This window comes from Gorilla gorilla, chromosome 14 (assembly GCF_029281585.2).
Source record: "Gorilla gorilla gorilla isolate KB3781 chromosome 14, NHGRI_mGorGor1-v2.1_pri, whole genome shotgun sequence".
NCBI lineage: Eukaryota > Metazoa > Chordata > Mammalia > Primates > Hominidae > Gorilla > Gorilla gorilla.
The window spans coordinates 128684725-128699409 of NC_073238.2; the positions used below are offsets into that span (position 1 = coordinate 128684725).

The 14685-nt window shown below is 54.2% G+C and overlaps 1 protein-coding gene and 1 long non-coding RNA gene across 3 annotated transcripts in view; both read right to left on the reverse strand.

The window, feature by feature from the left end:
* GAS6 (growth arrest specific 6) overlaps positions 1-14685 on the reverse strand; it is a 47367-nt gene that overhangs the window by 32121 nt on the left and 561 nt on the right. The gene's annotated exons all lie outside the window — the stretch shown is intronic.
* Positions 552-14681, reverse strand: LOC134757029 (uncharacterized). Its single transcript, XR_010130641.1, has 2 exons — positions 14349-14681; positions 552-13195 (listed from the first exon to the last, which is right to left on the reverse strand). It is a non-coding gene; the product is annotated as an uncharacterized lncRNA (long non-coding RNA).

Genomic DNA, 14685 nt, shown 5'->3' on the forward strand with positions numbered 1-14685 from the left:
CCGGAGGGCCGCCCCACCCGGGGAACTGAGGGGAAGTGACCGGGGCACGACTGCTGTGAGACCAACAAGCAAAGGCAGGGCCATTTCCAGCTGCGTAGGAAGCGCTACCCGGTGTGTCCAGGGGAGAGGCCTGCCCAGGAGGACAAGAATGCTTCCAAGTAAAACCCCACTCTTAGTTCCCTGTTGACATAATGGTCTCTAAAACCCAAAGACCTTAGTTCCCTGTTGACACAAAGGTCTCTCAAAACCCCAGACCTTTCTTTTGGCACACGGGCATTGATTTGCACTTATAGTATTGGTGAAACAAAATTGGTACTGGATGAGGATGGAGGCTGTAATGAAGGCTCTTCTTATCCATGAAAGCACACTGACGAGGTCCACATTCGACACAAGTGAGCTGTCGAGTCCTGGAACCACCTGCCTGTCACTTGGCCAGCAGAGGCCGGCCGGAGACTTCTTCAGGATCCTTTTGCCATGGCCCACAGATTCTAGGGCCATAGCCTGGTTAAAGCAGCCTCCAATCTCCAGCTTAGGGTCAACCATGCCAGCAGTTTGGCCCTAAATGCTCTAAACCAAGAGACCACAGTCATGGCAGAATAGTCCCAGCGGCCTCTCCATGCTGGGTATGAGTCAGCATTTTTACACTATTTTATGAAATCCTCACAAATAACACCCAGGAAAGTCTTTTTAATCCCATTATCAGGAATGCGGAAACCCGGCTTCAGGATGGTTGTGGGATTCACCTGGGGGCATGAAGGTCAGGATTAGCAGGCGCTGGTAGCATTTTGCAGAGTAGCAGACAGAGGCGGTACCCAGCGTCATCTGCAATGCGCCTCTGGCTTCATGCGCTGGCTCTGCACAGCCTTTCTGCCTCCTTCCCACCTCTCTCCCACACTTGCTGGCCTTGCCACACCTTTTGTGGGAAGAGCCTGGAGGCCCCGCCCCAGCCTTGCCAACACCCTCCTGAGGCCTGCTTGGATGTGTTTTCACAAAGTTGTGTTCTAGGGAAGATGGGATGCTCTTAAACTCTTACTCCCTTAAGAGAAAGGAACGGTCAGGGTGAGCTGGTGTTCAGCTCATGTGTCTGTTGGGAGGGCGGCCGCCCTGAAGGTCAGGAGGGCTGCAGACCTGGAACACACACCCTCATGCCTGCCCTCATTTCTCTCACTTCCAATTTTAGTCATGGGTTGGCAAACTCCAAGAAAAGGCAAGAACAGCCATACCAAGTGAGCCTTGGTGGAGTCCTGGAGCAACACGAGGTGGCACCAGGTTTCTAGGCTTGGAAGGAGAAGGGAAGTGATGGGGCTTTGTCTCAAAGCAGGAGGCTCTGGCTCTGAAATAAAAGACTTGCGAGGGATGCAAAAGGTGTCCTTTCAGGTTTAGAAGCCAGGGATTGAAAACAACTAAGAACTAGTGAGCAAACGGCCTAACTATACACAAATGCTTGCATTACCACAGCTTTACAGCAAGTGTGTTCTATTTTTCAAAATCAAGACTAGTCATACTACTTAATGTGTAATCTGTATTAATACCACGTTTTATTGTTGCAAAAAGGCATTATTCATGGAAAAACTATGCCAATCTCCTCTCAGTTCGCCACACCTATGGGAATGGGGTTTCTGAAACCACAGGGTTATAACCCTGGGCACTGTATCCTAATTTGCATGTTTGATTATTTGAGACAGTAATGGAGGCAGAAAGCATATGCTAATTCCACCGGCAAACTAGGGGAAAGATGGTTAAACCACGAGCAAGAGAAAAGCTAAGATGAATAAACCTAAAAACGCTATACACTCCTGAGAGAAAGAAAAAGAGACATTTCACATTTTCCTGAGAACATTCTGGTACACACTCCCAAGAAAGAAAGACATTTCACGTTGTCCTGAGAACATTCTGGTATACACTCCTGAGATAAAGACATTTCACGTTGTCCTGAGAACATTCTAGCCAAAGATGTAAGACCCAGAAATGGCTTTGAGTAAAGGCACCCAGATAAGCTCCCTGACCTGCAGAACCAAACACAGAGCACTTTGTTCTCAAAACCCTCCCACCCCTGTCTGCACTACAGCTTGTTCAGGTCCATAAACCTTGGCCTGAAGCCCTGCATTAGCCAACTCTCCAGAGCAGCACCCCCAGGAGTCCCCATGGAGCAGAGGCCACCACTCAGGAGGCCGAGATTTAGAACCAGGAGCTCCTTACGTACACGCTGACTCTCTTTCTTCTCAACCTAGGAAGAGCAAGACCTGTGGTAATGGGTTGGCCTGCTGGGGTTAGGTGAGGGCAACAGGGGGAAGAAGCTGGGATTCCCAGGCTGGAAATGGCGCCATTTGGCCCCTGGAAATCCTTTCCCCGGGGATCTGCTTCTGTTTTATTTGAACAGCTACAGATAAAAATAAGTGAGCAAACCCCAAGCCACTGCACTGTTAGCTGAAGCTTCAAGAGGAAAAAGACAACATCTACCTGCCCAGCACCGAGCCTGGTGCTGACTGTCCCCCAGAGGCCTCAGGAGCCGTCACTGAACACATGGATGGATGACAGATGGACAGTGGATGAGTGCGTGAAAGAATGGATGGGTGAATAAATGAGTGGATGGGCAGATGGATGCATGAATGAGTGGGTGGATGGATGGATGAGTGAATGGATGAATGACTGAACAGATGGACTGATAGATGGATGGATGGATAGATGCATGTATGGATAAATGCACAGATGAATGAATGAATGGATGGATGAGTGAATCGGGAGATAGATTAGTGAGTAGGATGGATGAGTGAGCAGACAGATGCATGGATGGATAAGTGAGTGGATGGGTGAATAAACAGATGAATGAATGAATGAATCAGTGGATGAATGAGTGAATGGGAATGAATGAATGGATGAGTGGATAGAGATGGATGAATGAACAAATGAATGAGTGGATGGGTGAGTGGGTGGATGAAAGAATGAATGAGTGGATGGATGAGTAAATGAATGGAGATGGATGGATAAATGAATGAGGATGGACGGATGACTGAGTGGGTGAATGAATAAATGCGTAGATAGATGGGTGAGTGGATGGATGGATGAATGAATAAAACAATGAGTGAATAGATGGATGAGTGAGTGTATGAATGAATGAGTGAGTGGGTGGATGAGTGAGTGTATGAATGAATGAGTGAGTGGGTGGATGGGTGAGTGAACGGATGAATGAATGAAAGAATGAGTGAGTGGGTAGATGAGTGAGTACATGAATGGATGAGTGGGTGGATAGGTGAATGGATGGACAGATGAATGAATGAATGAGTGGGTGAATGAGAGTGAGTAGATAGATGAATACATGAATGAATGAATAGGTGGGTGGGTGAATGGATGAGTGAATGGGTGGGTGAGTGAGTGGATAGATGAGTGAATGAATCAGTGGGTGAATGGGTGACTGGATGGAGATGGATGAATAAATGAAGGAATGAGTGGATGGATGGATGAGCGAGTGCATGGATAGTTGAATGAATGGGTGGGTGGATGGGTGAATGAATGAATCAGTGGGCAAGTGCAAGGTCCTGCAGTTTTCACTCCCACAGAGCACTGAATGCTCAGTTTCACTTAAATCATAGATAAGTACTCGGAAGAAAAGTCAAAATCAATGCTCCCAGTCTGTTTCTTTTAATAATATGGAAGTGTTTGTGCTGTAATTCCTCAAGTTTACAAACCCCCACGTGATTTTAAAACTTACATCCTTGTTATTAACTGACATCAGCCAAACCCACTCTTCTAGGTGACAATCGTGGTGCCCACTGCACGAAGGATGCAGCCATTAGGTCTCTCGGAGGTTTGTGTGCTTTGCTGTTCCTGGCAGGGACGACTTGGAGGGCAGCAGCTTCCTGGTCAGTGCAGGGCCCCGTCCCTGGGTGAAGCAGGGCAAGTGCTCGGCCCATGCTCCCGAGGCTCTGGCGCAACTGTGAGTGGCCCAGGATGGCCATGAATGCAGCCCAACATAAATTCGTAAACTTTCTTAAAACATGAGCTTTAGGCACAGACCTTCTTTTTAGCTCATCAGCTACTGTTAGTGTTAATTTTATGTGTGGCCCAAGACAGTTCTTCTTCCAATGTGGCCCACGGAAGCCAAAAGATTGGACGTCCCCGTGCTGGGGGTTCCAGGGCTGGTCGAGGCTGGGAGCCCCGTCTGCAGAAGGTCCCGGTGTGAACAACAGAGTCGGTGCCTCCTCTGACGCCTCCCTGACTGTGCCCGTTGCCCTTCGGTTTCGTAAGCATGGAGGAAACTGAACCTGAAGCAGCTTGGAGGGAGCTGAGCCCCAGGACAGGAGCCTGGTCTGGCTGGGGTCTAACATGAGGCCCCAAATTTGTTATAAAACTACAGAAAGTGTCTGATGAGTAGATGCCGCCTCCGGACCCTGGCATCCGCCTCTGCTGCCTTTGCTGTGCTCAGGAGGGCAGTGGGTGCCGACAGAATCCATGGGAATTGGTGCAGTGTCACAAAGACCCAAGCCCACCTCCGCCCCTGCCCTGCCCACCACCAGACCCAGGTCTCCCCCGCTCAAAGCCACCCACAGGGCAAAGGTCAAGCATGGCAGGGAGCTGCACACAGGGTTCCCAGGATGGGTCGGCCTCGGGGACCAGGCTGTAGCCTGGCCACCCATGCGGCAACCCTACCAGCAGGGCACTGCGGTTCTCACGCCCCAACCCCCAAATGGCCTTTAACCTGGTGACAGGCTTCCTCACCCAGAGCTGTGGTTCAGAACAAGGTGGGGTGACCTCCCCACGCCACCGCAGGAATCAGGCAGCACCCAGCACGTGAAGAGACCCTCCAAGGGGCGGGGGGGACTCTTCCCCTAGGCCTGCTCTGGGGCCCCTGCCTACCTGCCTGCAGCTTGGTGAGGGTTTCCAGTGGTCTCTCGATCCAACTAGACCCTGGGAGGGCCCATTCACTTTTTAAAAATGGCCAAAACCTCCATGCGGTGATGGCACACAACACAGCGCGTTAACAAGACAGGAAACACTTTTGGGCCCAAAGTACACTGAACTGGAAGCACCTCACGCAGCCTAAAGTCAGCTTGGAAGGTTCCAGAACATTTCCTAAACACCTTCATCTCTGAATACACTTTAACTCCTTGGGTCCCAGCAAGGTCTCTGCCTGGTGGTGAGGGGCAGCCAGGGGATTAAGGGCACGGCCCGACCTGACACTCACTCATCCTTGGGCCACAGTCCCCTCAGAGCTGCAGTGAGGATCAGAGGTCAGTGAACGTGGAGAACCTTCTGCAAACACCCGATGTCAGTCCTGCATAAATCTTTTTGTGTGAGTTTCATCTGCATTCATACAGCAAATAGTGGTTATTTTTCAGAGTGTGCTAAGAATGTATTACTCTCTTTAGCAAATAACAGCCATAAATTTTGTTTCCAAAAATCTTTATCTTACTTGACAAGTGGGTGGAGACTGCTGAGCACAGGGACTCTGTTTATCAACACCATAACTTTCTCTGATATTTTCCATGGGAAATGGTCACAAGAATTCACTAACCCTTTGACCATAGTGCTGTCTTCCAAGAACTTGACTTCTACGAGAAAACTCAGAGTAACGCCCACAGGAACTGCCCTTGGGGAGCCTTCCTTTCTCAGCATTTGCAGAGTCTCTGAAGAGCCGCCGTCTTACAGACCCTTGGCCTGGCAGCCCGGCTCTATTCACGTTCTTCTAGCTTGGGAAGTGCAAAATCCTTTCCTTCCTTCCGAATTCGTTTCCTAAGTCTTCACACCCGCAGCAGCCTGCTCTAGCCCTGAGCAAAGTGGAAGTGCTGATCCCACTGCCCACAGGAGGCAGTGCATGGCCCCCAGCCCAGAGGACCCCAGGCTGACCTGGAGGGAGACAGGCCCCAGGAAAGCACAGTCAGTACACCCGGCGTGCCCATCTGCACCCAGGGTCAGCGGTGACAGGTGCCTCTGCCCTCCTCCAAGCTCACACCCAGGTGCGCCCTCCCTTGCTGGGAGCCCTCTTCCTGGGAGCTCATCCTGGGTGTGACTGCCCGGTCAGATGTGGATGCTGGGAAAGGCCTCTGCAGCTGACTGCACAGCTGTGAGCACCCTCCATGCCTCACAGCACCGACGTGGTGCCTGACCCGGTGGGTAACCAAGCTCTTCTCACAGAAGCCCCGAGACACACATCAGTGTCTCTCATGGGCTTCATGGCAAACGAGACAGAGGAGCTCGAGTGGCTTCCAGCAGCTGCACGGCGGTAACGCCGAGACTCGCCCCGCATGGCAGTGACGCCGAGACTCGCCCCGCACGGAAGTCATGCTGAGACTCAACCCTGCACGGCAGTAATGCTGAGACTCACTCTGCCCGTCTCTGCCCCAAACACAGAGCATGCTCCCGACAGCCCCCAGCAGGGTGTCCCGTGGTGCACAACATTCAGCATGTGAGCGTGGACGCAGGGAAGGAACAGAGCTGCAGCCCCCACAGGCCCTGGGCCAGCACAGGCTCTCATCGAGGAAGGCCCGCTGTCTTTCAGGGCAAGCCCCACTGAGGGCTGCCTGCTTTGAAGTGCAGAGCAGTGACTGTCTCTGGCCATTTGGCAGCATCCTTGCGGGCCCTGAGAGAAGCCAGTCAGGAAGCCACACAGCTGTCGGATGGGAGGGATGCTGGCCACAAGAAACACTACAAGGAGAGAGGCCCAGGACACGCCACTGTTTGCACGTGGTGGGCAGAAGGGAGCCTGGGAAAGTGCTGACTAAAGACAGGCCAGTCTGCGGGGGAGCAGAGGGCGGGGAGGAGGAAGGAAGAGGGTTCCTCCGTGCCCACCCCGGCCCCGGTGGCATCGCTGTCCTGGGAGCAGCCTCGTGCCCGCAACAGCTGCCGTGGAGAGGAAGTGGGATGTCTCACTGCAAATGCTTTGGGAAAAACAAGACAGTGTACTTTGTGATCATATAAAACAGCACAATAAAACAGTCGTGGGCACAGGGCCAGTGATTCTGCAGTTAGAGCCGTGTGGACTCGGTCCCCACCTCCGGTGAGGGCGTCTCCTGCACACGGCACCCACGCTTCAGGTTGCACACACGTGCCTTGGACCCAAGTTCACCTTTGGAGGTGTCAATCCCTCCAAGAAAATGTGCTAACCTTGGAGTTTGGGGCCTAGGCTTCCATCAGAGTCTTCCCCACAGAAAGCGAACCGGGACTGGTCCCTCAATAAGCTACCGGCCTCTGGGACTGGTCCCTCAATAAGCTACCGGCCTCTGGGACTGGTCCCTCAATAAGCTACCGGCCTCTGGGACTGGTCCCTCAATAAGCTACCGGCCTCTGGGACTGGTCCCTCAATAAGCTACCGGCCTCTGTTCACAGCAGCACAGGATGAGGACGCCTGGGTCTTGCCAGCCACCACGTTCTATGATCCCAGGACAAACATGATTGCAAAGTTCGTGTGTGTTCCCGGCTTACAAATGGGGAGGTTTATTTACGGCCTCTCCGGATCCACGGGGAGCTGCTCCATGGGACGCTGGACAGCTCAGTTCCCTTGAAAGGATGGCTGCACCATCGAGCATGACTCAACCCAAAGATCCAACCCACAGGGGCCTGGCAGGGACAGCTGTGCTCGGGACGCCGGTGTGCCACTGCCGCTTCTGCGCCGGGAGTCACGCCCCGGCCTCTCCCACTGGGCTCCCAGCCCGAGCTCTGCCCAGCTGGTGTAAGGACAGTAAAGGCAACCAGATGCCCTGACTGCGACCACCACCAACAGTCGCCAAGAGTGCACACAAGCAGAAATCACAGATGCCCCGGCAGCTGCCTGAGGGACAGGCTTCTCCTCCGGCTTTATGCAAGTTGAGCTGGTCTTCGGCCAGACGACCAAGCTCAGGCCCCAAATTCACCTGGGTTGCTCTGAGGTCTGGTGAGACTTAAAGGTCACTTGGACTCCTCCAGTGGCCGGGACACATGTCTCTCTAGTGGACTGGTTGCCTTCCGTGTTGTGAGGACCGGTCAGGCCTGCAGGTTGGTGCCTTCCTCTGGCCTCACTGAGCAGCAACACTCAAGTTCAAACACAAAGCCACCATTTATGGTGGAGCCATGGGCTCTGTAGCCCAGCATGACGCACCTGGCAGACCATGTTCCCGAGACTAATGCTCGGAGCCACTGACACACACCCAGCTCCCCGCAGCCGCCCTGTGCTTTATGCGCCCACACCAGCACCACTCGGCCCTCACATGGGTGCCAGTATGCTCACAGTCACCTACACACAGAGGAGCACACAGTGGGGCCGGGGGTGCTGCCGCGTCCTGCTCTCCCCCAGTCCCAGCGAGCACAGGAGTTAATGACAGAGTGTGGGGCTCAAATGCCCAGGACACACTGTAGCCCTCCACAGCCTCTCAGGGCCTCAGTTTCCACATCTGTAAAATGGCTCAGTGACAGCTGTTACACAGTTGTCGTGAGGATGTAACAACTTCACACATGGAGACCCTGAGAACAGCACTCTCAGGAGGACCCGTGCACGATTCATCTTTCAGACTAACAGACAAGCTGAGCGACGGACGAGCTAAGCGATGGATCTGAGAACGGGAGTGACCAGGAAGGGAACAGTTTCATCATCTGCTGCTGCTATTCAATTGTCAGGGTTGAAATAAATGGAAAGCCGGCCTGCCCGTAAACACTGTCATGTGTTTCCCACAAGTGTAAAAAGGAAGTCAACAGTATCTTCCAGGTGTGGTGGAGACAGTCCAGACACATCCAAAGCCCACTGTGCCTCCCTGAGAGCTCCCGCGTCCGGGCTGCCCTCATTTGGAGTGGGCAGGAATGCCACACTGCAGCCCTCTCTGCTTCTGCAGGGACGGTCAACTTAGCAATTCAGAAAAGAAACAATGTTGACTCAGAGAGTGGCCTTACTGTACTGTGGACAGTTGGTCCTGGATGGGAGCCAGTCCCAGCCCGGCCGAATGTTTGGCCTTTGTATGCTGAGAATCCGGCCACTGCAGTGACCGGCCCAGGCTCTCTGAGGGCTGGCTGGGTCAAGCTGTGTGTTTTCCATGGAGCCCCAAGTTCCAAGGGGAGGGCGTCACAAAACTGGGTCTAGCAGGTTTGTGGACAGATGTGGAGAAAATGTGTTTTCTTATCATAGGCACTAACACTGGAAGGAAAAAAATTTCACCTATAATTTGAAAACGGAGCCCCAGAAAATTAGTAGAACATTAACAAGGCCCAATGCACTTTACTATTTCTTTTGAATATTATACTTTTAATCAACACCCATCAGTCAGAGCAGACAGTGCCTCTGTCAGAGTGAAATGCAAAACTGATACTGTTCTTAACTTATTCCACTTCCAGCTCCCCTTTAAAATTTATTTTAAAACTTTTAAAATGAACCTTTCACTTGGTCAGGGTCAAAATTTACAAGGCGTACACACCAGGTTTGCAATGAAATCACTGGAATATAAAAACCATGGAAGAGTCCAGAGCATTTCCAACATCAAATACGAAACCCTTAAACAATCAGCTTTGCATTGGAGAAACAGCTCTCAATTTTAACCTTAGAAAACAGGGGAAAATGAAGCATGAGGAAACCTGGATGCCTGTCAATCGCTCTGGGGTAAAGCCATAACCTGGGAAGTGCTCAGCATGCCCCAGCTAGCAAGCTTAACGCCCCTTTACTCAGAATCTCAAGAAAGAAGCCATAAGCACTTGCTTCCTAAAAGGGTGTTTTGTTCCTAAATAACAAAGGGAGACGTTCAGCGTTTCTCAAAACGTCTTTAATTAGAGTTTTCCACAGATGCGAAGCTCTCCGGCTCGGGTGAGGGTGTCGTGTGCAGGGCCTGGCACTCGGCTGCCTCTGAGAAAGCCCCGGAGGAGCCTGGCACCAAGTGCCTGCAGACGCCCGGGTGAAAACAAGCATCTGCACAGGTGCGGGCACAGGAGAGGGCTGCGGAGCCAGCACGGAAGACGGCCTCAGAGGAGGCCAGGCCAGGGTCCACCTGCAGGCCTCAGGATGGGCCCAGGAGGAAAGGCCTTGGCCACAGGGCTCCAGCCCCTCAGGCAGGGGGCTCTGGGAGTGGAGAGACCCCGGGGGTCTGAGGAAGCTGGGGCCACAGAGCCCCTGGACCTTGTGTCACTTTTTAGTGATCCTGATGCAGCTGTCAGTGGTCTTCTGACCCCAAAGTTGTAGAAAGAGAAAAGTGTGTGAGAGGGTGCACATGTGTCTGTGTCTGCATGCATGTGGCTGGGCATCCATGTGTGCCTGTGTGTGTATATGTGTCTATGTGACTGTGTGTACATGTGTGCATATTATGCATGTGTGTACATGTCTGTCAGTGTATGACTGTGTACGTATGTCTATGTGAATGTGTGCATGTATGTGTACATGTCTGCTAGTATGTGCCTTTGTGCATGTCTGTGTGTGCCTATGTATGCATGTCTGTGTGTGTGACTGTGTGCATGTACATCTATGTGAATGTGTGCATGTATGTGTACATGTCTGTTAGTATATGTGTGCCTTGTATGTGCATGTCTGGACAGTGTGTGACTGTGTGTACGTATGTCTATGTGAATGTGTGCATGTATGTGTACATGTGTTAGTATGTGTGTGCCTGTGTATGTGTGTGCATGTCTGTCAGTGTGTGTACGTATGTCTATGTGAATGTGTGCATACATATGTACATGTCTGTTAGTATGTGTGTGCCTGTGTGTGTGCATGTATATCTGTGTCTATGGGAACATATGTACATGTGTGCATGTGTCTAGGTAGGTGCGTGTGTGTCCGTGCACACCTGTATCCATGAGTCACCACCTATCTGTGCGGGTGTCCATGTGTGAATGTGTGTGCATGTGCACATGTATTTGTGTGCATGTGTCTGTGTGTGGGAGTGTGCTGCAGCCTCTGTCAAGGCAGGGCAGGGGAGGTCTCAGCCTGGCCATCACCTTCCCCACCAGGCGCCCCCACATTGTACAGCCCTCTCCTCCAACAGGGACCTCCCTTTAGGCCATCCCAACATCTGGGCCTGTGTCCCAGCCAAGTGGCTGTCCCCAAGTGGGGACTCAGAGGGGTTTTCATTTCCATAAAGGGTACCCCTTCCCCAGCTGTTCGCAAAGAATCCACAAGGTCAGGGAAAAGATGCTTGGAGGGCACATGCCGTTCAGGATGAGCCAGCAAGTTTGAAAACGGATGCACCAACATCCCATGCGGAGAATTCCTCACCACCAGCAGTGGGGAGAAGAGAGAGACTGGGACAGAGAGAGAAACACAGAGGGAGACAAAGAAAGAGATGGGGGAAGGGAAACCTGGCCTCGGAGCACAGGCCTGGCCACATGTCGTGCAGGTACGGGTACAGGTGCAGGTTGCTAATACAGGCCAACCCTCAGGGAAGGCCACCAGCCCTTGGTGAATATTGTGCTTTGTATCTCAGATAAAGCCAGGTGATGGGATCAGGAACCACAGCCTGGATGATTTTCCGGCAGGCAGGCTGGGGATCAAAGTGCACAAACAGGCTCCCAGGCAGGCACCGGAGGACCTAGGCGGTAGGGCTGGGCTGGGATAAGTCTCTAGTCTCGGATCATTTCTGGAATCAAGGGGTGATTATGGAGACTTTAGCAGGCCCTGGAACCTGATGGCCTTCAAGGATTTAGTAAAAAGTCACTGGGCCTGGGAAGCTTTAGCAGAGACACCGTGGGGAGTTACCCAGTCTTCTCTGAATTAGAAACTCGGGCAAGGAACCCAGCAGGGAGAGGCAAGGCCAGGGAGGGAGAATAACAATATAAAAAGGAAAACAAGATAAGGAGAAGGTCTGGGCAGTGGAGAGCAAGGAGGCATGTGGGGGTGGCCCAGCCTGGAGGAATGTCGGGGGAGGGGCACAGCTCCAGCAGAGAGGGCTGGGGAGGTGGGAGGAGTGTCCCCTCCAGCAGAACAGGGCTTGAAACCAGCAGAGCGGGCTGGGGAGGTGGGAGGAGTGTCCCCTCCAGCAGAACAGGGCTTGAAACCACAGGTGTGTGGTGAGGGCCAGAGCCTGGGAGGGGTGCTGGGCTTAGTATCCGCCTGCTGGAAGGTGGGGGTCTGCAGAGCAGGCACTTCCCTCACAACCAGGAAGCAGCCCCAGCTTGGGGCAGTGGGACACGCTTCAGGCAGGTTAGCAGGTGGCCAGGTGGGCACAGCGGTTAGCACACAAGTGAGCTTGGAGCCTGGGAGGGGTGCTGGGCTTAGTATCTGCCTGCTGGAAGGGCTGCACAGCGGGTGCTTCTGGGAAGAAGGCGCAACCAGGAAGATGCCCCAGCGAGGGGCAGTGGGACACACTTTGGGCAGGTTAGCAGTTTAGCAGGTGGACATGAAGGTGAGCACACTGGAGAGCTGGCCCCAGCTGTCCCTTCCCTCCCTCGTAGAAGCCTGCCCAGGGCAAACAGCCAGGGCTGGGTGGGTGCTTGTTAACTAACGGCGGCCAGGCACTTCCCACATCCTAAAACGGCAGGGGGCTGGGACCACCTTCCCTACAACCACCCGTGGAGGACCACACATCAGGACCCTGGGCCTGGGGAGGCCAGGGACCCAACGATGCTCTGACAGTCACCATGGCCAGGTCCTCGTCACCTCTTGAGCTCAGGCCACAGCCCTTTTCCTCAATCAGCCTCACTGCACAAAATGTAAAGTGAGCAACATTTCAAAGACAAGGAGCCCCTGGCCTTTGACAGGGAGAAGTTCATGGATGATTTTCATGCATTGGCAGGAAGTTGTGCTTGGACGGTCCCCTCGGGCCGGGGGTCTTCCAAGAGTGTGGCAGAGGATGCAGTGGAGACTAGGGTCCCGGGAGGGGTGGGCCTGGTGTGCTGGAGCCGGCTGGGACTCAAGCCAGCCTCTGGACCCTGCCCCTGCCCCTGCCCCAACCAGGCTGTCCCCAGCATCCACCTGCCAGCAGGAACCGGAAACAGAAACAGAAACAGACAGCAAGCTAATGGCCAGATCCAAAAACCAGAGGGAAAGCGGGTTGTTATCATTTGGCGTGGGGGCTGGGAAGGAGGGCAGAACTCTGGGAACTGAGATGACGCTGAAAAGAAGCCGACAGAGGCTGCTGGGGCCAGGCTGTGAGAGGACGGGAGGGATGCCTCCCGGGCACCAAAGCCACTCAGCCACATGCAGGAGGGTGAGGAGATGAACATGCCAGCACAGAAACCATGTGATGCAACCGCAGTTGTATTAAAGCGATGGGGTCCTGAGTGCTGTTTTCATTTTCTTATCTTCATTTCACACCTTTGTAAATAAAGTTATTAAATTAAAATTGGAAAACCAGGTAGGGGACTGACTTGGGAAGAACAGCACAGTACGTCCAGGCAGCGTCCAGTCTGATTGACATGGGCCCTGCAGGTCCTGGAGGACAGCGAGGAGGGGCTGCGGCCGGGCCTTGCAGGGCTGCGCGGAGCGGGTACTGTGGGGTGGGGGTGACCCTGCTGCCCTCAACTCCCATCACCAGCACGCCCCATGCCACAGTCCCTGTGCACGCAGAATGTTCCGGGTGAGGACACTGTTGGAGGACACTGCACCAGCCACACGACCAACCCCACAGCTGGGCGGCGACTCCGAGCGACCAGGGCACACAGGCCCACCTGCCTCAGCCAGCAGCACAGGCCAGGATTCATCATTAAAGAAACGGGAAAGCAGAGAGGCCGGGGAGAGCGACCAAGCTAGGCTGCGCTGAAGGAGGGCACGGGCCTGTGGGGCTGTGGGCAGCCCCCGGGCAACAGCCCCAGGTGCGTCATCTCTGCAGGGATGAGCTATGTCCACAAGTGCACAGTGGCCATCTGACAGACTCAGAGCTTTCAGAAAGGCAGATCTAAGAGGGGTCAAGTCAACCACTAGAAATGTAAGCGGAAACAGGCCTCCATGGTTCATCCAGAACCACTCTTTCATCTCGGGTGACATTTATTCCACCCCAGGAGAATTCTTTAAAAGGAACATTCCAGCAGAACGGAAAACTTCGCTATGAAATCACCCTGACTTCAGGGCGGGAGGGACATCAACGGGAATCCACACCTTCTCGGACTTTCCAAAGTCACCCGCTCCCGAGCCCGCAGGATAGAGTGGCCAGGCCGTCCTCACACGGCGGCTCCTGCGGGAGGCGGCCCCGGGCGCCCCGCCTTCTCCAAGGACATTCCTAACCGAGGTGCCGGGGCCAGCACCGTCGGGCTCCTGAAAGCACCCGCTGCCTCTAGGAGAGCACCTGGCAGAAAGGGGCCGCGGAGCCGCCCTCCCCTCCCGCATGCGGCCCCGCTCGATTCCTGGAATCTTATTTTTGGACCTGCTGCCGCAAGCAGTTCCCGCCCTCGGCCCTTTCAATTCCTCTTTCGGGAGGGGACTGCTCTCCACCCCTCTCAGGAGGACGAGGCGCGGCCCGGGGGTTCCTCACCTCCAGCCCAGCAGAGGCAGGGCCGCGGGGAAGCGGTTTGGGTTTTAACCATTGTGTTTCTCTCGCACTTTGGAAACGGACTCCCGGCTTCCCCGCGGGGAGGCGTCTGACAGCGAGCGTTTCCCGGACAGCCCCGCAGCGTCTCACCGGCCTGCGCGGGGATCCTGGGGTCGCCGGGGGATGGGCGTGGGGGACGCGGGGCGGGCCGGGGCTCCTGGGACCCTGAGGCCAGGCCTCGCCGGGCGGAGCCGGGGGGCGGCAGCAGCGCTGCCTCTCGGGAGGGGTTGGAGGAGCGCGGGCGCCAGGGGTTCCCCCGCATCCCGCCCGCCGGCTGCTC